The 26255-nt window shown below is 34.5% G+C and overlaps 1 protein-coding gene across 1 annotated transcript in view; it reads left to right on the forward strand.

Annotated features, from left to right (window-relative positions):
- Nucleotides 1–3921: 3921 nt before the first annotated feature.
- Nucleotides 3922–26255, forward strand: part of LOC120633255 (thrombospondin type-1 domain-containing protein 4-like) — a 186528-nt gene continuing 164194 nt past the window's right edge. The window contains exon 1 of the mRNA XM_039903421.1: nucleotides 3922–4103. The gene's annotated coding sequence lies outside the window, so the exon portion shown is untranslated. The remainder of the gene's footprint in view (nucleotides 4104–26255) is intronic.

Below are 26255 nucleotides of genomic sequence, written 5' to 3' on the forward strand. Positions count from 1 at the left end.
TGCAATCTCACCTGCTGGTAAATGATGACGCAGTCTAAGATGGTAACGGGCTAACCTTTTAGGGGTATGGCAATTATGTTAAATCGATACCCTTAATCCGAATCTTTAACGACATCGTACGGGAACGCTAAATCGATTAGCGGCGCGTCCTTATCGGTCGGTTGGTAACGCACGGCCAAAACCTCCCGCCAGACCAAAACTATTATGGTTGCACTAAGATTAAGATAAATAAGTTAAATTACGTACAATTTTCTTAGAGTTACTGTCTGGCTAGATCCACGGTGGAAAAAAATGCTTGATTGATCTATAAATTGTTAAAAGGAAGATCTTTCTGGGACGGCAATTTAATATCATCAGATGAACAATCTGCTCATCAACTCGGTAAAGGTGTAAAAGTAAGTCTGGTACGTAGGCGTTATTTAATAAATTTTCTACAAAGTGTTTATTTGCCGTCCAATAAACTTGATTGTCCAAACAAATTTGACGTTTACGAACCTGCGATATTTACGGAATTTCTTGTAGAGGCCACGGATAATTTTACAACGTGCTACTTTAGTAACAAGATAGTGCCTGGTCGTAAATCGTAATGCTATCCTGCTCCAAAAAAATAACACAGACAAGTTTATACTTGCTATGTTGTTTGTTTCCTGTGCGGTTCAACATTGAACCGATCCCGATGAAATTTGGCACATGGCTAAAACGAACAAGATTACGTTCCCGGAGGCTTTAGAAATAACCTTTGATATTTATATTTGGATCATCATAAAATCCGAGCTGTTCAGGCATATATGGTGTACAAATGTCAATTTTGGAAACGAAATAACCTAAAAAAAAAATTCAAATTTTCTTCAGTACGGCACACCTAGACCGCGCCTACTGTACGTTGATCGTGACGTGTATATAAGAAGAGTTAATATTTCGTTTAATACAACATGGCAAAATATATTAGTTTAAAATACAACAAAAATCTAGATTATATTATATATTCTTGGCGAAATAGTATTTAAACACAAGCTAAAAAATTTATACCTTAGCTTACAAATTGAAGCAGCGAGATTTGTCTATGCAAAATGAGTACTGTTTGGAATAATTATGTATTTATTTTTTGCTTTTTCTAGAATTTAATTTTATTTTCTTTAATTACTTTTATTTACTTACTCGTTTAATTTAAGTTTGTGTTAGATTTAGTTTTATTGGCTCTCTTTTACAGTTTATTTGAATTTTTTTTTTATTATTATTTAAATTTCTTTCTAAAATTTAGTCGGGCGTCGCGGTTGTTTGCTCAGTCTGATACTGGTGCAGACTGAAAATCAGCGCTGCGCATTGTTGCTAATGCACAGCATAAGGCTGAGTTTGCGGCCATTTGCCATATTGTTAATATTTATTGATGATTCTTTTAGTTATTAATCTTGTATTAACAACAGTGTATGGCAAAAAAGGATTTTATTATTATTATTATTATTAGATTACCGTTTTATTTTTTTCCCATCAGATTCTGTGTTAAAACCTGCATAACTTGTCATAGCAGCGGACTCTTAAAAGCAAACTTACTTCATAAGAATAAGTTTTATTTATATGCCATGAAAATGATTATAACTTACTCTAAACTCTGAATATATTGTAGTAGGCACATATCTCGAGGGAAAAAGCTATACCTACTTGAATAACAATACAGAATAATTATAACACTATAGTAGGTAGATTGATATGAGTAGTACTTATAACAATTATGTTATTAAAATGGAATCCGGCGAAAGAGCAATGAAATCGATCGCACGGTCCAAATATTTTGAGACATTGACATTTGAAAGGGAAATGGTTATACCTTCAATTTGACATCGGCCATTTGATAAATAAAAGGTAGAGCGGCATTAACTTTCTTGTGAAACTTTGTAAACGCACCCATTAATATATGTATATATATATATATTATTATTATTAATTTTTGTTTATTCTTCATTTAATATATATTTTGATGTTTGTTTGTTTGTTTATTTTTAGTATCCTGGTAGTGTCACTAAATCTATACTAATATTATAAATAGTTTAAGTTTGCTAAGTTGTAGGGGGAAATCTTCGGTTCCGCTGAACTGATTTTGAAAATTATTTTTGGGTTGGATTGTCTATTTATCGATGAGGTCTATAGGCAATATATACATCAAGCTACGATCAATAGGATCGAAGCATCAATGAAAAATGTTGCTAAAATGGGAAAAATTAATGCTTTGAAGAGCTATGTGTGTGTGAAAACTTATAAGTCGAAATTGTTACTCTTTAATAGTTCAAAAAAAATGGCTCAGGCAGCATAAAATAAGTTTATACAGCACTGGGTTAGACTTTTACTAAAATCCATTTATACAGCACTGGGATAGACTTTTCTTATCATCTTCATCATCATATCAACCGATAGACGTCCACTGCTGAACTGTTCCAAATTTGTGCAGCTTGGATCCAGTGACTACCTGCAACGCGCTTACGTCGTCTGTCCATCCCGTTGGGGGTCGACCAACGGTTCGTTTACCAGTTGGGTAGCAGCGGGGCTGCCATTCCGGCATCTTGGGACCCAACCGTCCATCCTTTGTCCAAACTATGTGCCCCGCCCATCTTCACTTCATTTCTGATTTGATCACATAGAGATACTTTGACTCTACATTTAAGAATTTAATTTGCGTACAGACAGCAGTTTGAATTTATTCCCAAAGGCTTTTACTTTTCTATTTAGTGATTTGATGCGGCATACAATTTTTTCTTTGCCCTGGATATAAATTCGATTAAATTTTCTGCTTCTATTTTTGAACTAGACTTCAATTTCATTTCTTTAGAGTCCCATTAATAGTCGAAAGTAAAAAGTGAATAGTTGAATATGAGGCCACAAACCATACTTTCTTTGTTGGTTAAAAATGGAATAAGCTTTCCTCAATTTTATTTCCAAGCTCTGGTGAAATTGAATTACATTATTTGAATCTTGTTCCTATTATAAATGAATTCTACGGATATAATCGTTTCTATAAATGATTTTAAAGTGATTTGAAAAACCTGTAAATTATTTAGAAAACACTTTATTTATTACAATTTCAATTATTTTAGAAACTTCGATGGTAAATCTTTTAAACTGTAGAAAAGACAATGCCTGCTTACTGATGATTACCATCATCGTCATCCAATAATTATAATAATAGTTTTATTCATGTAGACCTTATTCCAGGCACTCATGAAGCGATCATACATTTAACATGTTGCACTTATGTTAGCAATGGTGATAACTGCATTCGTTAACTTAAAACTAAAGCTAGGAGGGTTCCAAACGCGCCCTGGTCTAAGAAGAGCCCACAACAAACTTAGCCAGGTTACTACTTGGTACATGAGTGACAACGAAATTAGTATTCTTCTCAATAATTTTAGGCCTGACTCGGGAATCGAACCAAAATCCAATACACTAAAGTATCTAAACTTCTAACTATCCAAGTCAAAGTCAAAGTCAAATATATCTTTATTCAAATAGGCCTACGTACATAAAAAAATGTGTAAACGGCGATAACTACATTCGTAAACTTAACACTAAAGCTACGAGGGTCCCAAAACACGCCCTGGTCTAAGAAGAACTACACAACAAATTTAGCCAGGGGTTATTTTTGATATCACCATCCGATAGTGTCATTTCGAGCTATTTAAAAAGCAACCTGGTCAGCTCAATAACTTAAGCTTTTTTATCTATAGGATATTGCTTATTGCGCAACCATGCAACAAGATTTTACATCGGTACCTCGATTCGACTGAATGAATAAAAGATAACATGGGACCATTTTGTGAAAGCCGTTTTCAGTTACACTGAATCTTCAAATCGGGAACGTGTACACAGAAAAGTAAATACTAGTTAAGCAATGCCGGCATCACGTCCCATACTAGTCGACAGTATCGCGTGTCGGAGATCGGACGTGCCGTTCTCTGTACCTACGCGACAACCACGCAACTTTGCACTTGACCGTACCGACTAACAAAAAGAGCTTCAGTAAAAAACTAAACCGAACAGTATCCATTAAGAGTACTTCCGCATTTCAAGTTTTGTGAATGAGTGAATGATTTTCAGTGAACCGTGCATTTGAGGTCAGTATGTGATTAGTTATGACTTAAGTAATTATTGACATCGAGAAAGGTTTATATTTTCTTTTCTTCCGCACAATTTTCTTTGAGTTTTTCACCGAGTGGTATATGATTATTAGCTTAGGACCTGATAGACACTATTCACACATTATATTTATAGAGATAGAGATAAAAATAAATTACGCCCAGTTGTTTTTGGTTGATTTTAAATAAGATTGGATTAAGTGATGTGTTTTGCATTTAAACAGTAGAACCGGATATGTAGAGTTCACTGATTTAACCTTAACCTAGCCCGCCCATAAAATTTAAATAAATTGTCGAAACTGTGGCAATTAGGTAATGTGAAGCAAATTGTTTAAAAAGGAAAAGAAAACATTCTATAAATAAGAAGTACAATCAAACTTAACACGCATTTATTTACGATCTAGTGGTGATCATATTCGACAATAGCTCTCGAAGGTTCTCGGTTGGATTTCCGCGTAGCACCAAATATTTTTAGGTAGTGGGAATATTATGGAAAAAAATCGCAAGACCCTTGAGTCTTGAAGAGCACAATCCAGGGTGTTATATTTTTTGAAGCCCACGAACCCGAATTAAAGCCGGAATGCGCCTAATCTCTTATTTCCTCTTTCCTATGATAGACGAGGCTTTTCAGTGGGACAAGGAGATTAGGTACGAGTAGGTAACTGCATAACATTGACTTAAAATTGTTACCTTAGAATCTTATACAGATAAGTAGGTACAGATATTTGTTTTGTTTAGAAGCAATTAATAATAATTATATTGCCGGCTATTGTACGCTTGTCATACAGATCAATTTATTGTATTGTATTAATTAGACACCCGTCAGTGTCAAGTGGGTGATTAGGTCAGTTGTAAGAAGTATTTTGAGACGCTGGTATTTTACTTGCGACAGTTTCATACGTCTTTACATATTATAATTAACATGTGCTTATATTTCAATTTGAAATTTATTGCTTACAACTTTATAAGCTTATCTAACTAAGAATTAGATTTGTAAGTTGAGTTTAGCGCAGGAGTTAATAAAAATATTCTAAATTATAATTTGTTATATACAAGGTCACTTGGTTGTTGAAATTCCTACCTGTGAACAAAAAGATTATTTCATTAGATTGGTTAAATGTACAGGCACATCATATTCTCCTTTTTATTACTTAACAGTCTCATTAGCCAATTAGGCAAATTTCATTGAACTTGGCAAGTAGTTATTTCAGTACCTAAGTTAGCGCAATTTAATAGCATTTACTTAGGTTTTCAATTCATTTGTCATTGAAGCTAAGGTATCTTTATCCGACATCAGCGTCTTTATAACTGACCTAGTACAATGAAAACGTTTTAGTCCATTTATATCCGTCAATTCTAAACCGATTTGGATTTGTTTTTACTGAAGAATCTTCCGACTCTTAAATACTACTTTAATTTGGTTTAGATCTTTGGATATGAAAATGAAACTTTCGGCGATATACAGTAACTCCCGATCGTTAAAATAAGAAATACCTACTGATTTTAAAGCTTGTACCTACTAGTTGGTACTTTTTAATATGGAAGAGATACCTAAACATCGAAAATAATATATCGAAATGAATATTTTTGTATATTATAGCAATGATAAATAGCTACGGAGTTTTGTTTATTTATTGCTTTAATTTGAAAAATCTTATTTTATTTTATAGTGTTATTCTCGCGGTAGGTTCATAATCGATCGCCTTTATCGATCTATTACTGGACCTCTACAGGGCCTCGGTCATCTCTTAAAATTTAGCCCAGCACGCTAGCCAAGTGAGCAATCTTGATCTCCCTGGCGCAACGGTGAGCGCTGTGAGTTTTGTTTGCTGGGAAGGTTTGATTCCCAGCAGGGGAAACTTGAGAATTTATAATTTGTGAATTTTGACTGATCTGGTCCGGTAGGAGGCTCTGACCTTGGCTAGTTACCACCCTACCGACAAAGACGTTCGGCTAAGCAATTTAGTGTTCCGGTGCAATATCGCGGGGAAACCGATTAGGGGTATGACTACAATACTCCCTAATAGGTTAGCCCCCTACCATCTTAGACTGCTTAATCATTTAGGAGGAAGGGAGATTGCAGTCAAGAGCTAACTTGGAGCGGAATATAAAAAAAAATACGGAGTGGTAGACTATAAATACTTTTGAGAATATTATTGTGAACTCTCAGCCATGCAGGTTTCCTCATAATGTTTTCCTCCACCGTTAGAGCACGTAATATTTTAAATATTCTTATTAAAAATGCACATAACGCCGAAAAGTTAGGGGCGTGCCAGGGATCAAACTCAGTAGGTTATAGCTGTCTAAAATAAAGCTACAAGCTAACTAAGTTACAGCGCAAGCGGGCAGTGCGACGCGGTATGTGGAGTGTGTAGAATACCGGATGAGAGTTTGTATGGGAAAAAACTTATCAGAACTTAGCAGAACCGCTAGTTCTAGTATTCTATTATTATGTTATTTGTGGGATTATTAAATCAAATTCGCATGCGAAACCAATTCAGCGCGTTATTTATTAGTACATTTAAATAATTTTTATAGGCACTAACGCATTAGCAACGGTTCTCCAATGAAATAGTTTTTTTTTTATTATCCATCGATTTTAGTTCGTGTTTAATTAATGTAAACTAGTTTTCAACAGTTTGTCTGCTTTAGTTAAGGTAACGTAAACTTTTTTACATGCGAAAATTAACCTGTAACGTTCATCGATACCGGGAAATAGTAATGTTTACAAGAAATATGTAAAATCAGGCTAACAGTTAGCTTATGTTGTTGATCAGGCATGAATTTATTTTTGAAATTACACGTATCTTTAGTAGTAGAACTTTTGGTAAAACACTACCGCAATGCTACTCTTATCTACTGACATCACCAACCCGCCTGCGCAGCGTGGTGATTATGGGCAAATCTTCAGGGTAGAGGCCTTTAGTCTATCAATGGACTGTAATAGGCTGTTGATGATGATGATGCCTTGCTTATATCTGCTGCCTTGCGGTAATGAGCAAGGCGGTAATGGTTACCGGGGTAATTACAGGCTCAAAAGGCTTAACAACTTGCATTGGAGCAGCGTGGTAGGTCTATGGTGTCAAACCGTCTGTATGAATGAATGAATGAATGAATGAATACAATTTTATTGTACAACACATAAACATATAGAATATTTAAAATAAAAATTTAACGAAAAGTATACAAGTTGGCGGCCTTATCGCTACATAGCGATCTCTTACAGGCAAAAAAAAGGCGTAAAACACAACTCAAGAAGAGGTAGGTGGTGGTGGTCTGTAGGTACTATGGGAGACGAGACATGTGCCTGTGTAATGGGATAGGATATTAATAGGCTACGGCTGATGAGGCTATACACCGACACCTCAGGTTGATGGACAAAGGACTTTAAAGGACTTTAAAGGACGTATCTCTTGCATGCCCTGCGAAGTGTTGTTCTGTTAATAAGCGATGGTTTTCCAGTTATCGCTGAAGCGCTTTTCAGCCACGTTTCTCATACGTACCGCTAAGGTATAGAATGCTCTTCCAGCATCGGTGTTTCCTGCCATATAAAGCCTGAATGCCTTCAAGAAAGGGTGAACAGGCATTGCGCTTGCGTAATAGCAAGTGCGCCCCAACTTAGACCGCATTATTGCTTTCCATCAGGCATGGTTGTCGACAAGCGCAAGCAAGCCTATCTAGTATAAAAAAGGAAAAAAGGGGGTACATCTGCTTGGTCCGACAATTTTTGCTATAAAAAACGTTATTTCGATATCCATACCGCTTAATTATTCACCTTTTTTTTTTCTAAATAATAAATCTTTATTTGGAACAGTTACAATGGCACTTAAAATACTAGCAAGGTTTCAGTACATACACTGTGGACAACCATAAACACTGATTGGGTAGATTTATTGCTATCATAAAATAAACTGGTAGCATGACAAATCAATGACAATGACATGACAATCAAATGTACTTATTTTGTCTGTTTACGAACTGTTAATTTATATTTAACAGTTCTCTGTAACTTAATGCTAAGAGTTAAGATCTGCGAAGGTCTGCTTATTATCCAACACCAACTTTAATATAGAACCCATCGATACTCTACTTTGTTAATAATATAAAAATGCTGGATTCACATTCGGATACCGTAATTTTTTTTTGCCTAAGCAAACCGTAACCGACTTATGTCTTAGAAATTCATGTAATTATATAATTTTTAAAATGGCTACTTTATATTATACTAGCTGTTGCCCGAGACTTCGTCCGTTTCTCTATATATCATTAGTATTTTAATAGAAGTATAGAATGTTAAATTTATTTTAAATCTTGAATGACCTATGAAGGTAGCGTAATGGATTAAATAAATAAGTTTATTGAAATTATACATTTTTTTACCGAAAAACAATCTGAAGTCGCATGCAGTAGCTTTTGTAGAGATGCCTTTTTTAGGAAGTTATTAATAAAACAATAATCAGAAATTAATAAATAAATATACTACGATAATACACACATCGCCATCTAGCCGCAAAGTAAGCGTAGCTTGTGTACTAAGGTGACTGATGAATAGTTTTATAAACAATAGACGTTAATACTTGTAATATACAAATAAACCACTGGAAAACATTCAAGTTCATCACACAAACATTTTCCAGTTGTGGGAATCGAACCCACGGCCTTGGAATCGGCCGTCAAAGCTTAAAAATAAAGAGTTGAAAAGCAAATGTAGTTTTTTTATATACACCATTTAACTCTACAGCGCCTTTAACGGGAACATGCAGAGAATATTATACAACGGGAATATAAATTGCGATTTGCGTATCGTGCGGTTGTTACTCGTGGGCCTGCAATTTATACAGGGAGGTAATTCGCAGCTTCTCTCGGATATAGATGGTGTAAAGTAGGCTTAGATACATGTGTTTATTTTTAACGCTTGGGCTAGGAATTTTTGTTTTCCATTATCAACATCACAGGTCCCGCAATGTGCGTTTTAACGCACATTTTGTCTTATATTCCTCACTGCTGGGTTTTTTTTTTCTACACTATTTCAAATTCATGTAGACCTTATCAAAGGCACTAATGTAGCGTTCATACATTACATGTTAACACTATTGTTAGCGATGGTAACTGCATTCTTTAACTTAAAACTAAGGCTAGGAGGGTTCCAAACGCGCCCTGATCTAAGAGCCCATAACAAACTTAGCCTGGTTTTTTTTGTTAACAACATCTCACAGTCGAGTTAATGTTAATGAAGGTAGTGCAATTCATACCCAAGCTTTTTTATCATACATGTAACCTTAATATTATAATAGGATAGAAAACTATAAGCTTACGGTTTTATATATACTTTGAACTTATTGAGAGACTTGTCAATGTCATCTGGTTTTCTTTTTCCTGTCCCGAAATGTGCTTTGTAACGTAAGAACATGTTGGATAGAAGCAGGCGTTACTTTGCGGAAATCCATGATATATTATCAAAATCAAGCTTAATTTGCTATACTCCGCGAAAAGCAAGAGAATCTGTGTGGTGTAATTTACAATTTCTTCAATCCTTATACCCCACACCAAACAGATCCTCGGCAATATACCCTCAATATACCCTTGAGGGTATATTGCCGAGGATCTGTTTGGTGTGGGGTATAAGGATTGAAGAAATTGTAAATTACACCACACAGATTCTCCTGCTTTTCGCGGAGTATAGCAAATTAAGCTTGATTTTGATAATATAAGAACATGTTGCCTTATATTCAGCAGGATCTGACTGTCTGTCGTTTCCCCACAGCTGGGCGTTTATTTTTAGCACTAGGGTTTCGTAATATGCCCGCTTGGAATTTCTTGTTTTCCATCACAGACATTACAACCTAATTTGTAAAAAATTTTTTTGCTCTTTATTTTCATTAATGTTAATTTTTTTTACCTCCCTTTACCCCTTAGTAATAATTGCGCGTTACTTAATTTTCAGTTGTTAAGATCCAGCAATGTGGTTTTTCGCACTGCTTTATATTGTCGGAATTGAATTTTGAATTTTGCCTTATATTAAGGGGGATCTGGAGTATCGTTTCCCCACAACTGGGCATTTATTTTTAACACTAGATTTTCCTTCAGTCTTTAAAGATTATTGTCACATGTTTGTATAACTCAGAGCAAAGACGGCTTGATGCGCTCAAGAAGGCAAGATGGTTTACATTTTCAATTTTCACTGGTCCGGCCCGGGATTCGAACTCAGGATATCATGATCTGTAGTTTGACATGTCAACCACTAGATCAAGGAGGCAGGTCCAAGCTAAAGTTGGAATAAGCGTTGACTTAAGAGTGCAGTGCTATCCTATGACGTCATTGTTTATGTTGAGTCATAATTGTAACACTTTCAGGTCAATTAACACGCCGCGATAAAAAGCGCTGGTCGGTATGTTTGTTCATAGATCAAAGATTTGTAGCTTCGAGCTCAGTATCTAATCAAATAAAATCAGATGTTAACTACGAGGTCAATGAACCCGCGGTCCATTACATAAGTGATATCAAGTCACGCGTATTAATTTTGTACAATGGATTATTAATGTTTTTATGCGAAATGACGGTGGAACATGACTTTGCCATACAACATTTTTTAGAGGTCAACGGCAGAATATAAAAGTGTTTTTTATAGTACTTGCCATCCGCATTGAAGCAGTGTGGTGAATGTTATCTCTATATTCCATGAAATTAGGGTAGTTTACCGCAGTAGAATTAATTCGAATTTTAAAACTTGATAAAAAAAATTATGAACAGCTGTGATTCATCAAATGAAAAAATCGGCGAACGGCAAGCATTATAATTTTTGTAATTTTAAAATCAACGTTATCATTACCACCCTTTTGAAGTCCCACTGCTGGGCACAGGACACCTCTCCTATAGATCATAGAACCACCACGCTGCGTCAATTCGGGTTAATCACGCTCCAACTCTTCTCCGAGGCACCCTTATTTTCCCGAGTCCGGATTTGTACAGTTGTTTTTTTGACAGAAAAACCCTATTCCTAATTATTTTTGGCCCGATCCGGAATTTAAATCCAGGACCGTGGACCGTTTAGTTGAACATGCTAATTACTCAACCAGCCAGGCAGCTTTTTCTGAAAGCATGGTTGAAAATACTTCAATACATATCAGCAAACCGCTATCTACAAAAATTAATAAATACGGTTTCACTTTTATTTAGTAAACTAACTGAGTCGATAGGGCCTCACAGGAAATAGAGAAATTACACTTAATTTGTAAAAGGAACCCTGTTCACGAGTCTTAATCGCTCTTGACCGACTTTTTTGTTATCATACTACCTTTAAACAGGCCTTTGCGTGGTATGTCGTTGTTGTTTTAGAATGCTATGCCTATTAAGTATTAATTTTAAATTAGCTTGGAATTTATTATAAATAGGCCAGAATATAACTAGACCAGTATAAATTGACCTCTGTATTTAGGAATAAGTATGGTTTTGTCAAATGGGATTAGTACATTTTAGTATCAGCTTTAAACTAATGTAATAATCATTCTTCCATCAAAGGCTTCATCGTCACTAGGTAATAAAAGTCTTGCTAATATTTTGTATCAAATAAAATGGCGATCAAAAATTGTAAGCAGAGTTCGTACTCAATGAAGGTTAGTACAATCAATAGCTGCATACATTACGAAAGTTCACATCCGATGTAGGCGCCGACGCAGTGTAAACCTAGTTTAATGACCGACAGGTCTTTATCGGACTATAAACTGTTTATCTATGTGATTTGGATATATGCAATAGGTCAAAGTGGCGCTACGGATTTCGTTATAGTACTTTTGTAAGAATAGCTGGATAAAATTTCGAATATAGTAGTGGAATCGGCGAAGAGTAGAATAATGGAGTACTAAGGTATTTTGTTCTGAGGATTTGCTGATAATCATTCTGAATCGGTATTTTATAAGAGAGCGAATGTTTTGAGGAAGAATTTTATGAAAATTTAATTGTATAGTAAACGCAGTGATATAAGTACAATGCAGATAAGAAAAATGTGAATTACGAGTTGCTTTTCGTTCTTCGTTAACTGCCTCTTTGGACTATTGGTTAGCATGATTGGTCACGAGGACCTAGGTTTATTCGAACCTGGGCTATTTAAGCCAAAATTGATATGTGTTGGGTTTTTCACTAAGAAATTCTCCGTACAAACGTCGTGACTCGAGCACGGTAAGCCGTCAGTACTAATTATTAACACTAAAACGTGATAAGCCAACATTGTAGTCGCTTGTTGGGTCTATGCTCTTATAGCTTTTTTCCTTATATGAGAGAGAGGGACACAAGTAGACTAATGATGATGATAATGATTACGAAATGTGAAATAGGAAGATTAGTTTTATTCTTTATTTTTACTGACTGAAATATGGGTGCCTAGACTAAGATCCCCTGCGTATAAAAAAAATAATAGAACTTTTTCCCAGTATTGGAACTAGATGGCGCTCTTTTGATTCTATACAAATATCAGTTAACTTTCACGCGATCGAATAAGTAAACGTAGACAGAAAATCACACACTTGGCACTCAGGCCTTTTGTCAGTAAACTATTTAAAAATAGGAAAACATGTGTGGGGTGGTCGTTATGGGGCCATACGATAAGGCTATCGCCGGATGGTTTAACGCGTTCGATCGTGTGATTTTTCTATTGGACCTTCTGATGTAGGTTATTTTTAACGCTGCGATGTAATGAAAAATAAATTGCTCGTGAATGCAACGGAATATTAAGTGATACCTAAAGGTTTTAAGCCGATTTAGACAGTGACCTCACCTATGGCTAGGTTTAATCTTAAGACGGCTAATGCCAGTAGGAGTAAAGTTTGTTTATTAATACACGGACGGGAAATTTTATATTTGCATTTTAGGAAGAATAATATTTATTGGAGCTTAAATTACTATATAAATCAGCAATCTTATTTGATAATTTACGATTTTAGATTTTTATTTATGATTGTTGTATTTATTCTTTTTTTCACAAGATTACTTACTCACAAATTTTTACCCCTTTAATTAGAATAAATTCATTAGCATTATTATAATAATTACTGACCCATTACCACACTAAAGGGGTCTCCTCCTGAGAAGGGTTTAGGCTGTATTTCCACCACGTGAGGATTGGTAAACTCCATAAGTTTTACTTTATGGAGAAATCTCAGGCATGCAGGTTTCGTCATGATGTTTTTCCTTCACCATTCAAGCAAATGATATTTAAATTGTCATTAAAAACTTACATAGCTCCGAAATCAAGCAAGTCCACCAATCACAGGGCCACGCTACGGCGTATAGTAGAAGGACACCCGTGCCCGGTAATGGGTTGATATGATGGTAACTCTGAAAAATAAAAACTACGTTTTGGGGACCGAACTCGGTCACCCCGCAAGGGAAGCTCGAATCTCTAGGCCCAGCTTCATAATTCTTATTTTCGATAGTTAGTTTATCATCATCTTCAAGCCATTACCGTCCCAGTACAGGGCAGTTTCTTCGAAGAATACGAAGAGTTTAGCCAAGTGCGGATTGGTAGACTTCACACGCCGTCGAGAACATCATGTCTCAGGCATACAGGTTTCCTCACGTGTTTTCCTTAAAGCAAGTGATATTTAAATTGCTTAAATTAAAATGCACACTAAACGCTCCTAAAACTATGTTGTGAGTGCCGAACTTTGTCTCCACAAAAAGAAAGCCGAAGCCTTACCCACTAAAATAAATTAATAAAATAATATAATTAATTGATAAATTTAATCCTCATTTTAAACTATTGGATACTAACTATAATATGATATTGTGCTTGCACACTGGCCTGGACACTTGCACACAGGCACTGGACACTTGTTCATTAAAAAAATATATGAATTTATCTCTGAATAGAAAATAGTGGAGTTTTAAAAAGCAACATCATTATTTTTATCTCCATCGAGCTGCTCTACATTTCACAAGTACCCACTACTTCAAAATAATGAATACCAATGGTATAAAAACTTTATTCATGTGAAAACTCAAGAGGGTCTGCATATTTTACGAGCAATTTTATTGCCCACGACGAAATGGGGACGTATAGGCATGTACGCTCACGTTTAGGTTGTGTGTTTTAAAACCCCAGTGCAAAAAGTTGTCCGTCTGTCTGTCACGATATCAGTGCAGCACTCCAATGGATTGGCCGATTTAAATGCGGCGTTTGATTCTAAATGTTTGTTTTTTTAAATACTGTTGTGTTGATTATCCACCATAGGCCACTATTGGCGCCAATTATTCTTTGGTATACTATCTCTTAACAAAAACGTAGTCTAACCATTTCACAATGTTCTCGTCGGAAAAGGACAACACTATTTTTGGAACTGCCAATTTAGTTTATTTTAAGATTTGTGGATTGGGGTTTCGGCATCTTTGTCGCATATCGATATCTAGGAAAATAAAATTGATTTATTTTAAAATAAGTGACTTATTATGTAAGTGTAAATAAAGTGTTTGGAGTGAAAAAGTAATTATCGTTCAATTATTTCATCTCAAGGTTTATTCATATAACTCCCAGAAAAATGACTTGCATCGCGTGTGGTCATTCGGAGATTTACGTAAACGTTTTTCAACACAGCTGTGTTACACGTCGAAATTATGGCATGTTCGAGTATTAATAATAATTAAGGATATTACTTAGTTGCAATCCGGGACTTCGTTCGCATTGAAATTTTGATGTGTATGCTACGCTAGCTTTTCTCTGACTCCTGCAACCACAAGATATACCACCATGCAAAAATATAAAAGCTGTGTTAAGTCAACCAGCAGTTTACGTCCTGCATGCCATTCACAAGAAGGACTCACCTTCTTGTGAATGGCATGTGAAATTTCGTACGCTGGAAGCAAAGTTGAACGCTGGTAAGGAGAAAGCTCTAAAAATTTTAGGCATTAGGTTGGTTATTTTGAATCATCATCATCATCATTATGTTCTACCGGCCCACTACAGGGTCTCCTATCAATCACGCTGACCGATTGCGGATTGGTAGACTTCACAGGCCTTTGTAAACGTTATGGAGAATTCTCAGGCATTCAGGTATCCCTACGATGATTTCCTTCACCGGTAAACCAAGAGATATTTTAAATTTCTTAAATTAAAAACGCACATAACTCCGAACAGTTAGAGGTGTGTACCGGGGATCGAAGTCGGTCACCCCGAAAGAGAAGCTGAAACTGTAACAACTAGGCTATCACTGCTTTTCTATTTGAAATAGGTAATACAAAATATAGTAATAGCTGCATGTAAAGTTTGTTAGCTTTTTGTCCTACAACATTCGAAGGCAAAGGTCGGAAATTATATCATTAGTGTATGAGTTATATCTTAGTTGCATAGGAACCCAGGGATAAATTTGCCGGCTCAGGAAAACCGTGCTTTTTTTTTAAACTAGCTATGCCAGCAGAGGCGCTTTTGTATATGTTGACGTACTGATATTTTTTTTTTATTCCTTGATTTGAACAGAATTCTTTATCTGTCTACAGGATACAATCTTTCTGTGTACGAAATAAAAGCTAAATCAAGATTTGTTAGGCGTTTAATCAAAAGTAGGAAACATATACTACAATAAAAACCGAAAGAGCCCTTTATTTACCGGGGAAAAAAACTGTCCATCATTGGGATGTGAGCTATCTATGTGCCTAATTTCATTGAGATCGACGCGACGCAGCGGTTGAGCAGAACACAGGTAACAATCAAAGTGATTACTGAAACAAAATTGATTCAGAATGAATTCTATGCGCTGTATTGTAAACGCTAATGTTGTGTTGATGTTTGAATTTTATTTTCTGTAATTTTGTGTTCGGTGTGCAATAAAAGTTTATCCATCATTTGAACGTAACCCGTAAAAAAAGTATAAAAAAATACATTTCATAGTGACGAAACAATCTCTGCTTTTATTATTTGCTTCATACCTACTTAGTAGACTTTTGAGTCGCACATAAATGGAAGCGTCTATACCCTTAAAGGTACTAGAGAGCTAGAGAGTGTTTACTATCCCTATTGCAAAACTAGTCCCATAAACTAGGGTAATTGTTGACATTCATAGCATACAGATTGAAATTAATTGCAAGTTGCTCTTATTAAAAACCTGCTTCGCTTCATTAATAAAGACGTTGACATTTAGTCCACTTTCATAAAGCACTCATATTATTTTTTGCACTGAATGACAGGTTATGTTTTTTATATCCGCGACTATAATTATATCATCACTTCTGAAACGATTAAGTAAATCTACTTTTTGTGCGTATTCATAATTTATTACGATTCAATAATACTTAGTTAATTAATCAAGTTCTACAAATATATATATCATAACTTGTTTCTGAACATGCAAAAAAACTAGGAATTCATATGAACGTTGTTAGTGAAAATTGGCATAAGTGCTATTTATTTATACAAAGCTCTAATTTTCGTTCGTCAAGTCAACGTTGCTATCATGAATAATAAATTTTTGGTAATTAATTTTTGCCAATAGATGTTTTTCAAAAATCCAAAAAATGACGATAACTTTCCATTCTATCCCCTCAAAATAAATCAATGCTCGATTTTACGGCCAATAAATGTATTTCATCAATACAAAAATCCAAAAGCTATAGTCTTAAAACCTATACCAAAATATATTATAGAGGCTTAACATGATTAGGAGTGCGGAAAACTGGTTAAAATGGTTAATTATTGTACCAAAATGCCTATTCTGTTAAATAATGTAATATACACATCAATTACTGTATTACTCTAACCACGCCAGCTGAGAAAATAGCTCCACAGCTGTGCACTTACAGTCATTAAAAATGGCTAAAAATCATAACGGTTAATCGATAAACACAATGACACAGACGCACAATCAGACATAGCGCAAAAAGAGGTTTGTAATAAAGGGATACAGATAAAAAAATATTACAGTCCAAGTGGAAAAAGTTCCGAGGACGCGTTCGACATTTAACCAAACGTTACTACGATTTGACCGTTTTTATAAGACTAATTATTGAACTATTATAACTTCATAGATGAATAAGATTATATTATAATGTGGAGATAAAAGTAACACTTCATTCATTAAAATATGTACGTCTATTTTTACTATTAAATAGGTAAAGTGTTCCGATAACCCACTTCTTCTTATCACACAGCGAAGAAAAGGTTCAGTTAAAACAATCCGGTTCTTACAACATGGCTGTGATTTATCAACATCGTAAACAACGTCTTTGTTTGTATCTATAAAAATTAAACCTCAGTGTGCAGTAATAATTACTTAATCATTATTCTCCTTCAGCTTCTTAACCATGTCAAATAACGCACGCACACTCAATAATGTGCATGATAAGTTTTTAAGTTTTTATTTAGGCACTAAGCACTAGCCTTTACTCTAATTTAATATTGTAACTGACAAAATGAGGGCCTGATAATTGCAATACAGTTTTTACTAATACAGTTATTCCGGTTTATTTTTTACTAGCTGTTGCCCGCGACTTCGTCTGTGTTTGATTTTGTTTTTTGATGTGGCATTAAATTTATTTGTAGATCTAAAAAAAAAATTAAAGTTTCCAGTATCGCCAAACTTTAAATGACAAGTTTGCTGCTGTCCGCTGAGGAGTTCTGTCCTCTATCTCAAACCGCAATTTGGGCAAAATTAAACACATTTTATAACCTCTATAGTAAAAAAATAATTATTTAAATGGGTTATAATTTGTCGGAGTTATGGTGTAGAATCGTCAAACACTCATCCCCTCTCCCAAAGGAACCGAGCTTAATGTAGGAATTGAAAGTATCCTATATTACTTCTAACACTTCCAAGAATATGTGTACAAAGTTTCATGAGGATCGGTTAAATAGTTTTTGCGTGAAAGCGTAACAAACAAACAAAGTCAAAGTCAAAGTCAAAGTCAAAAATATCTTTATTCAAGTAGGCCCACAGGTGGCACTTTTGATGCGTACATAAGAATTACACGGTAGTGAGATGATGGCGATAACCACATTCGTAAACTTAAAACTAAAGCTACGAGGGTTCCAAACGCGTCCCGGTCTAAGAAGAAGCCCACAACAAACTTAGACGGGTGTTTTTTTTTGTTATCGCCATCTCACAATGTCATTTTAAATTATTAGAAGAGCAACCTGGTTAGAGAAATAATTTACACCTAAGCTTTTTTATCGTTTACGTAGTCCTTTATACTATAATAGGACTTTTCTATAAGCTTACGTTTAATACAAACTTTGAACTTTTTAAGAGACATCTCCAAGATGTCAATTGGTAGTTTATTGTAGAATTATATGCAATTTCCTTTAAACGAATTATGAATTTTATGTAACCTAGTATATTGCACTGTAAGTTTATTCTTACTTCTAATGTTTAAATTATTGCAGTCACATTTTTTCTTAAATTTAGAAATGTTTTTGTGAACGTACATTAAATTTTCAAATATGTACTGACTATACACTGTCATTATTTTAAAATCTTTAAAACCTACATTGACATTTATAATATTAGTAGGGATAGGGATATACTGCATATAAAATAAACGATGATATACTTTCGCAAATAAATGCTTCTTATGTAAGATTTATTTATTGAAATGCGCTATATGGCAGATTTCTTATCTCAAGCCACTCTTTTTTTACCGAGTACAGCATACACTTGCTGGTAATGATGCATTTGTAGATGGTAATTGGCTAAACCGTTAGGGGTGTTTTAGTTATATTATCCTCAAATCGCTAAATCGCTAAGCGGCACTGCTTTGTCGATAGGGTGGTAAAAAGCGTTGGTTGGAGCCTTCCACCAGACCAGAGGAAATTTACGTCCACTGTTAGTAGGTCCAGGTAGGTCTTTTGTAGGGAGTTCTAAAATCCACGATATACTTAGCTTCGTGCCATATTATTGGCGAGTGGCCCGGCCGCGGCAGGGACCCCATTATCCTTGGGCATCTGGATACTTTCTTCCGTCTTGCCTTTATTGGCTTGGCCGTAAGTATCATCAATCATGATCCGGGATGGAAATCTCTAAATTAGTTAAGAACGAGGGAACTTAGCAGCTGACTAGTATGTCAGTTTTCAAATTATTGCAGATGTCCGTTATAATTTGATCCTAAATTTGAACTTATTATATCTAATTTTAAAAATGTTTAACTTATTTTTTAGGTTTTTTATTGAACTACAATGTGCTTTGACTGCAATTTCATGGTGGTATGTGATGATGCGGTCTAATATGGTAACAGGCTACCCTGTTAGGGGTAGGGCAGTTATTTTAAACTCACACCCCTAATCAGTTTTTACGCGACATCGTAGTGGAACACTAAATCGCTTATTATAAAACTACGCGGATGTTATGTTCGGTCCTCGATTGCTGTGCCGTACGAAGCGTCTCATCCAGAGAGTGCAGAATGCATGTGCGAGGTTTTGTTTCGACATACCTCCTAGAACCCATGTAACTCCTTTCTTAAACAATCATCACTTGTTAAAAATGGGTTCTAGAAGGAAGTTGCATCTTGCAGGTCTTCTCTATGGCGTAATAAAGCAAGGTAAGCCTTTGTATTTAATAAATAAACTGAATTGGGTTAGTGACGATGAAAGGAAGCTTCGAAGCAGTCGAAACCAGCTTCGCATCCCACTTCATCGTACTGCTGCGTTTAGGGGCTCGTTCACGTACTCCGCCACGAAGTGTTGGAATAATATTCCTCCGCCAATCAAGAACTTTAAAAGTAAGTTTGGATTTAAGAACCAAATTAAACAATATTTATTGGCCAAACAGGTGGAATTCCAAGAACATGTGGCGGAGTCATCTTTTCTCTAGAGACAGTCTGTATACTTTACTATACTTTACTTTACCACTTAATAATTTTATCACTATTATATTACACTGTGTATCTTAATAAGTTTATGATATATGTACGTTTTTATTTTCAAGTTTATATAAATATATGTTACTTTAGTTTATTATTATTATTGTTGTGGATTTATTTAGTTAGTTTTTTTTTTTTTTTTAAACTAAGCTTAAAATGTGGTCAGTAGATGGCTACGTATTTCCGTGGTGTTACCTGGTACAAGGTGCCAACTGAAAATCAGCGCTGTATGCTCCCACTGGCGCATGCAGCACAATGCTGAGCTGGCACCTTTTTTCTAGGTTGTGCCACACATAACATATGTGGTATTGTGAATATTGTAATGTGTGGCGCAATGTAAAAAATAAATGTTTCTTTCTTTCTTTCTTTCTTTCTTTCTTTCTTATTGGCACGTATTTGTCGGTAGGGTAGTAACTAGCCACGGCCGAAGCCAGACCCGAGAATATACCCCATATGCCGAACACAGAACCTCCAACTTACACCAACAGCGCTCACCGCTGCGCAACGGCGGTCGCCTTATTTTCCTAGGCTTTATGGGATATAAATAATACCTATCCTATTTCTATTTTACTTATCTTTAAATACCCCAAGCTATAAATAGCTTAGACAGGAAACAAACTGGTATCTACATCGGTTGGCTATGACATAGTAGCTGAGTTAGATCCTAACCGTTATTAAGGAATGTGCGGTTAACATTCTTACAATTGTGATGATAATGTATGTAAGTATTTCTAGTTATGAAGCTATTTGATTGCGTGTCGTAATTCCTTCATTTGTTGCGCCAACGCACTTTAACATCCTTGTTATGTAGTTGAAGTCCTTCTGGAACCTTCCTGCACGTGATAACAACGTATTTTTTGTAAGTTAGAACAATAATAAACGCTGTTAGATAAAGTTAAAATTAAACCAGACTTCTACTCTATACTATAATTTTAAATAAATAATTCACTCTATTGAACCCCATTTGTTGTTTAATTGCGGAATTCCATGATATACCTACAATAACATGTAAAAATGTGCAATTTTAATAACTATTTCTTAAATCTACACCACACCGATCTTAAAAAATGCAGTCCCTATTCCCCATTTACTCTGACGCCTCCTTAGGAGATGATTTTACAATGCACAATTGTTAAGTGGCTCCTAGATGTAATATTTTACAGCTTTTCTTTAGTTTTTAGAACCCATATACATAATTTTAGACTGAACACTCTTCTTTAGTAGAAAAATACAATCAAGTTTCAAGTTATCTTTCTTTTCAAAAAGTGATTTTATTTTATTCAAAATTATATATAAAAACTTTTACTGGAAGACGTAGACAGACATCGCAATGGTATGTACAAGTAATTTCAAATTGTCTCTACATAAGTTGTACAACTCCAAGATCAGATAATTTACAGCTGAATCGATGTTATTTGTAATTGATTTTCAATACTACAAGAAAATATGTCTGTTTATAGACAACGTTTAACATAAAAGCACAGTATTTTATCCCATGTTTAGATTTTCAAAGGCTCGCTAAATGTTTAGCTGTAGGCATTATCTGCATTCAGTACTAGAATGCAGGCGTTTTATGTGACTATCACTTAACTGTAGAACGTCCTAATTTTATTCATATGCTAAACAGACATTGTTGGGAAAATGCCTGACCGAAACATTTTTGAAACTTGATGAATATATTATAATTTAACTATATTTATTATATTTTAATTTCTTATTAATTTAAAGACTCATTATCTTCTCCTTAACATGTTACACCTACTCCTCAACAAATGAAATAAATATTTTGTTAGCAAATTATCATAAAGGCTTGTAGAACATTTCATTTTTATTATATAGTTTATGGCTAGTTACAAAATTAGATAGTTCCAATTATTTAATTTTTATCAAAACCTCTCGGTTTTTCTCTTATTTTCCATTATTGTATACTTAGTATTTATTATTATGATACACCATCAACAATCAACATATCTTTTCACTAAATATGACGCATTGAATTATATCAACACGACAACCCAGTCCTCACATTATGCAGATGTGCTGATAAGAGACGGCAAAATAGAAAATGTTTAGGAAAATTGTACACCTAACAGATAAGCGGTTACCTAAAATGTAACCTAATCTTGGTAATGTAATCGGACCCCGATAGCGCAACGTTTGTGATTACCTTTATTTTGTTGGACTTTGAACTCTAGTATTTGTATTATAAAGTTGTTTATAAAATTAAAAAAAATCGATAGAATCATTTGTTAACATTGTTTTATCACTTTCTTTCTGAACAGAAGTTTGGAGGATTATTGAATTAAATTCGTTGGTAAATAAAACAGATTAGGTAAATTGAATAGTGCGCATACTACAAGTATTTCCAAGTGCACAAAGTGTGATATGTATGTAAAAAAGTGAAGTGTTCATTACTCTGGTATATAATAAGGAAACACCGTTAGAAGAAATCCCAAAAGTAAGGTAATTATTATACCAAGTACTTACGAGGGTAATGCATTCTTTAAAATTTGCTATGAAATACATCGTTTGGCACACGTCTCCTACCTCATAGGAGACAAGGTTATAACTTATAGTGCCTAGATATTTATCACTGGTCCATTAAACTACTGTTAAATTAAAGGTTTAATTTAACCTAAAGTAGGCTTTAACGATTATTAATCCTCCCAATTTTCTAACTCCGGGCGCGGGCTGGTACTGAGAATTTATTTAAAGAAAAACCTTGTACCTAACATAAGTTTTTTATAAATAATCATGATTTTAGTAGACCGAATATAAAAAAATGTCGCTTAGTTTTATTTACTGGTTTATCAAGATTTCTTAAAACATTTAGTTTGTAAGCTAGCTTTAATGGGTGTCCATTAAAAAGTCATTAAAACAGACATACATACTCGAGCTATAAATTAAATCATGGTTTAGCGGACGAGTTTGATCTACTCACACGCGAAAATTGGCATTATAGGTGTTAACAGGGTTCTAACAGGTTAGTTCCATCGGTACGATTGTTTTGCTTGGCAAATGAAAATCAGTTGGCCTGCAAATCAATTGCAATTAATGCAAGATATAAATAAATATAGTGCACGATACAATACACAGACAATTTGCTAATCATGAGTTAGTGGGTACAATATGAAAGATTTAAAAGTCGTTTTTTTATTTACTTACGCATTAATATGCGTTCTATCTATTATTAGTGTTTTACGCCTGCATGTTTACGTCGCTTATGATCAACAAACTATAAACTTGACAAAGCCATACACATACATAAAACTTTATGTACTTTTTGTGGTGTGCAACAAAAGTATATTCATGCATTCATTCCAAGCCAAGTCCGATCAAGGGTGGTATAAGATAACTATTCTTAATTTAATAATGCATGCAATAAACTTATGTGCAATTTCAATTATGGAACTCGTAAACAATAGATAACTTAAAAAACCATTTCTATGTCTTTTTAAATAGACCTATATTTATAATGTAAATTGGTTCATGGCAGCCCATTATTTGCCCAGTTGCCTCTGAACAAACAGCTTGCTTATTGCTTGGACAATTGTTTGGTACAATAATGATTTGACACCGTTCCCCTCTTCATTTCGGTCAGGGTTACTTAATAATATGTACCAAAAACATACCTTCAGTAGCTTCCCGTTAATTGTTATGCTAATTATCTAATGTCTAAGCGATGCAAGATGTTTTTTCATAATATTGCTGCTCATATTCAAGTTAATACTAATTGATTAATTTTTGTTTTAAGGAGACTAACAAATGGAAGCTAAAACTTGACCGTACATTTGAATGTCATATGGCATATAAAATCTAAAACCAGCAGGAATTTTCATTAGTCTTATCTAAAACCTTCAAATTCAATCTGAAGACTTTCGATTACACGACATTAGTCTAGCCATACAAAGAGCTAATTGCGCTTTTTAGGTGTTATGGCAATGGCCCTAAGTGAACATTTGGAGGGCATGTTTTCATTGTACCTGAGTATTTTTCATAGACCATAAAGATGTTATTATTGAGTGTTATTATTTCGGGGTCCGTCCTGGAAATAAAACGCAGAACCTCATAGGTCAAATAATAAATAGGTTGGACGAGGCATCTTCTAGTATGTTTAGGCCTAAAGTATTTGTAAAAAGTAGAATTGGAACCGTAATGAAAGTGTCTTATTTTATTGACTTATTATTATAGTCTTATGGACACATAATCGATAAAATGCAAAATAAATATTGTGCAGGCCAGAAATTGTAAAATATTAAGAATCTTCGATAGGTAAAACATCATAGTATATTGTTTAACCATCAAAAATAACCTAGGAAAGTATGAAAAGCTTACTACCGTAATATTTTGATGAACATCGGTGTACCTGCCTAGTTTATAGAAAGCAATCAATATTAATATTCGCAATGAACTAACGGACACGTCATAGGTATTCAGCATTAGAGTTGATTGAAACTGTTGAGTTTGAGGAGGAATTTATACATTTATAGCTTTACGAATCTTTGTAAATTTTGACGTCATCTCAAACAGCGGACTTTAATTGCCCAAGTAATTTTATGGCCACACCAATTATGACAATTCCTCCATACTCGCCAGTTCGGCGTCAGGGACGATATGTTAAGTCTGAAAATAGGTCTTAAAGTAAGACTTAGGAAATCACTTTTGAAACCATAAGGGTAAGAAAGTAGTAAACTGTCGTTAAAAAAACAATGAAGACAAAAATGATAATCATAGTAGCTGATAACTAAATATAGTGAGAGTTTGTGGAACTAATATATTATTATGTAAATAGAAATGAAGAAATCCGTAGTAGAAATAAAGTAAGCAACATAGCTGGGTGTAGTTCAGCAATAGGCGGGAGTCTCAAGTTAGAATATAACCCACGCATGATGCTTTTTTCCTAAGTCAGCGGACGTCCATCTTTTATTATGATACCAACCTGCCTATTTCAGGCTAAGTATATATGCTATCAATGAAAACGTAATCAGTGGACTCACTGCATTAATCTTATATATATAGTAGGTACGTCGGCTTTTAAACGAAACAACGAGTTTGTTAAATTGTAACTGTAGACTAAAGATTTTCGATGAAACTCTGTGATGGTCATAACATGAATAGAAAGGGTTTGAATCCCACTGATACTTTAATTATTAATATGTAACTAATAGAATATTTTTTTTTTGGGATGAGAAAAAAACAGTATCTCATCCCTTTTAGTAAAATGTCTTGTAGAAGACATTTCAAAATAGAATATACAATTATTTGAGGGTTCTAGCACGCTTGATATTATATTATGTGACTTATCACTCACATACTATATAAGTAAATATGTACAGCTGTTAGTTGTAGTTTCAATTAAATCTGTCTTTAGATAGAAAAAGAGAAGCCAAAGAAGTCTTCTGTCGGTTAGCCGCCTAAATTAATGTTTAAGCAAAAGTTATTATACCACGTAGACCAATAACCTCATGAATCATAATTCATTACAATGCAATGCGATCACCTATACGTATAATAAAATCGTTCGACCAAAAGTTTGTACTTACGTGGCTTGAATTATAAGACCGTAGATTTTACTATGTTAACTTATTTTACTTACTACTCGTGTACTTTGAGATACATTTTCTACGTTCTTCCACATAGTCTAGGTGATGATATTCATACAAACAGTTCTGTAGGTTTGTAAGGAAAGGGTTTTTTTTCATTCCACTAGATAGCCCTTGACTGCAATCTCACCTGGCAATTCCCATGCTATATCGCTAAACTACCAGAACGCTAAATTGCTTAGCGGCACATCTTTCTGAGTAGGATGGTAACTACCAACGGCCGAAGTCTTTCACCAGGCCAGATAAAAGTTGTAAGAATATCACATAAAAAACATGTTAATTCGGAAGAAAGCCAAGCAAAGGTCTTAAAATCAGCATTACTATAAATTACAGAATTCCTCATTTAGCTAATAATTCCGGTTAAGTAATTATTAATTCTTTAGATAATATTATACATCCTCTCATAGGATAAGAAAAAGGATAAACAATTCCTGGAGCCAACATAAGCACAAAATAAATATAGCGGTGTAGTCTTTGTCGCTACCGCCGTGGCGAGTTTGGATCAAAAAAATCAATTTTGCAATCGTCTACCGCGAATAGCTCTAGATTATTGTTGTAATTAGTTTTTTGTATAGGGAAAAGAACTATCATAAAAAGACAAAATATAGTATGGTTCTATTTACTACTAAAAAATGGGAAAGTGATAAAAATATAATGGGAATCAAACAAAGCTTCATCGATATATATGGATCAC

This window comes from Pararge aegeria, chromosome 21, assembly GCF_905163445.1.
Source record: "Pararge aegeria chromosome 21, ilParAegt1.1, whole genome shotgun sequence".
NCBI classification, from domain to species: domain Eukaryota; kingdom Metazoa; phylum Arthropoda; class Insecta; order Lepidoptera; family Nymphalidae; genus Pararge; species Pararge aegeria.